At 39.7% G+C, this 3,035-nt stretch overlaps 1 pseudogene across 1 annotated transcript; it reads right to left on the reverse strand.

Annotated features, from left to right (window-relative positions):
• Nucleotides 1-1,337: 1,337 nt before the first annotated feature.
• On the reverse strand, nucleotides 1,338-2,105 carry LOC308508569 (proliferating cell nuclear antigen-like; annotated as a pseudogene). The gene has a single exon. The product of its transcript is annotated as a proliferating cell nuclear antigen-like (transcript).
• Nucleotides 2,106-3,035: the final 930 nt, after the last annotated feature.

Genomic DNA, 3,035 nt, shown 5'->3' on the forward strand with positions numbered 1-3,035 from the left:
TGGTGTCTGGGCATGATGAGAGTTTCAGGATGTGAGTGTTAATAGAAGGCACTTAAAATTAAGGGAGCAGATAAAATTCTATGGAAGGAGTAGAGAAGAGAAGTTGAAAGGAAATGTCACATTTAAAGACGGAAACTAAATGGTTAATTTTGTGTTATTTTGTGAATTTTACCTCTCTCTCTCCATGTATATAATATATTATATATACATAAATATATTATATATTATAGATATCATATATACATATAAAGTGTTTGAAATTCAAATAACTTTTATTTCCATTAAAAACAATTCTTAAACTGCATTAATAGTCAAAACGCTTTGTTATAAAAATCCTAAGGAGTGGCAGAAGTAGTTCTAGGTTAATAAGATTTGATTTGGGACTTTATCCTTTAAACAAATTATAGAGAATGGACCAAAAAAATTGGTTATTTACAGAAAACATTAACTATATACCAGGTGTGACTGAAAAATACAGTGAATGTTTAAATAAAAAAATTTATTACAATAAAAGACACATTGCCATTAATCCCCCCTACAATACTCCCCCTCACTTCAGACACACTTATCCCATCATTCCTGCCATTTTCTGAAGCAGTGCTGGAAGTCCTCTTTCGTGACTGTCTTTACTTCATCCTTCATCATGACAATGCTCCATGCCACACATCGCTTCTGGTACGGCAATTTCTGTCAAATAAAAACATTACAGGAATTCTCATCCACTTTATCCACCGGAACTGGCACTGTGCAGTTTCTTGCTCTTCCCTAAAGTCAAAATGACCATGAAAGGAAAACGTTTTGAATTAAGTCAGGACGTTGAGGCAGCCACGAAAGCACAACTAAAGACACTCATGAAAGAGGATTTCTAGAACTGCTTCAGAAAGTTGCAAGAATGATGGGATAAGTGGGCTTGAAACAAGTGGGAGTATTTTGACAGGGGTTAATGGCAATGTGCCTTTTACTGTAATTTTTTTAATTCAATCATTCACCATATTGTTTGATCACACCTCAAATGTACTCAGAGGTACAAATTTGGTGACGGAAGAGACTTAAGGACATGCTGGAATCTCAGAAGCAGTCTTTAAAGAACTTGGTTTTATTTACTTTGATTTTAAGAACACTTAAGATCCTTCTTCATCCTAGATCTTGGGAGGCAGAAATGTCCCATTTCAGCAATTTTATACTCTATAACAGGGGTGTCAAAACTGCGGCCCACGGGCCAACTGCGGTCCTCAATCCATTGTTAATTGGCCGGCAGCAAATTCCAAAAATATATTTAGTTTACTTAAATAAACCAGGTGAGGCAATACATACTTCACCTGGGCTGTTTGTGTATTTTACCCCATATGGCCCTTGGTAAAAACATTGAAAAAGTTTGGACACCCATGTTTTATAACAAGGGGTACATCTGCAGACATACTGAGTGTTACTGTAGGAGAGAGTGGAGTCGCTTTTGTAAAAAAGTTCGGATATCTCAGGGCGGAAGTTAGCTGAAGTGGCTCATTCATCTCTATGGTAACAGCTTCCTCTTCTTTGTCAACATTACTTGTTTGTGACAACTTAATATTTCCATTTCCAAGTTCCCCATTTGCAGAGATTTCCCCTCCATCTTCTGCACAAGAAATTGCAACAACATCTTCAATATAACTGAGATCTCTGCATATGCGTGCAAATTTACCAGAAGGCATCTTTATTACCCAGCTATACTCTTGTTCTGGAATCCCAGGTTGTTCAACAGCTAAATCCGTTAACTTAATTTCATCATCTGAAACCTTTTCTTGATTGGGAGCTTCACGTACTAGTGCCAAGGTGTGTGCCCTTAGTATAATGAAATCTTGTTTGCCTGCACATGTTAGTATTTCGATATGCTGGTGGGGTTCACGTCCACGGCCAGGTTGTGGTGGCAGCAGTACGTGTGGAAGCTCTCAGAAAGCAGAGTGAGCTACAGTAAGGAGATGAGGGACTAGTCCATGCCCTGCGGGTTACCCGCTGGAGCTGATGTCCCAGCAGGCCTTGCTGATGAGGTCCTTAAGCGCATTCATCACCTTCTTCAGGATGGAGCCCTGGAACAGGCGTGCTTCGAACGTGGTGGTGGTGGTGTCACAACGACGCAGTTACAGGCCAAAGGGAGAGGAAGGTGTAGCCGGCTTAGACTTCACAGGATGAGAGCACACCGGCAAACAGCAGTGAGAGCCGAAGATCACCTCAATGTATTCGTATATATTTTTAAATCTTTATAATAAAGACTGGAACTATGAGAAGGATCCAGCAAATGAGACTAAAAGGAGTGCTTGGCAAGACATGAATCAGATGCCCTGGGAATCAAGGAAAGAAGCATTTCCACAAGGAGTTGGTGGCCATCTTTGCCTGATGCTGATGGGAGGCCCATTAGATGAAAGCTGTGAAGAAAATGTCCAAAGACCTTGTTTGTCTGATTTACTTTATAGTTTGTGTTATATATTTTGTTCCAAGAATAGTGTTTGGCATTGATATTGGACACTCAATAATTACATGGTAAAAGAATGAAATGAAAACATCAGGGTCATTTTGGCTGCTTAGTGGACATAGAACACAGTAAAATGGGTTAAGTGCTAAGTAGAAAGTTAAAAAATGGAACTAGAGCTTGTAGCCCAACCGTTGAAGAAGTTTGGTTTGGAAATAGAGAAATGAGGTGTTAGCTGGAAGGGGGATATGAGGTCCAAGCTGTGTATATTGAAAAAAGTTAGGGACAAAATATGTCTTAATGAAGTTCAAACAGTTCAATAGAGCCGAAACAGGTGAAGACACAGGTGAGAAGAGAGAGAATAATTGGGGTGGGGTTCTTGAGGGAGCAGGAAGGGTTGCCTATGTTGCCCACATGGGGATTAATGTTTACCAGGAAGGAGGACTGTCTTTCCATTGTAACAGGAGGAAAGAAGGAGGATTTGGAAACCAATTGAGGCATAGGTAGATTTTGGAGGTAGAAAGTGAGGGGAGTTTTGATCTGATCTTTTCTATGACGATTAAGCCCAGATCATAAGCAGAAAAGGTGAGGG

This window comes from Rhinolophus hipposideros, assembly GCF_964194185.1.
Source record: "Rhinolophus hipposideros genome assembly, chromosome: 15".
Classification (NCBI taxonomy): Eukaryota; Metazoa; Chordata; class Mammalia; order Chiroptera; family Rhinolophidae; genus Rhinolophus; species Rhinolophus hipposideros.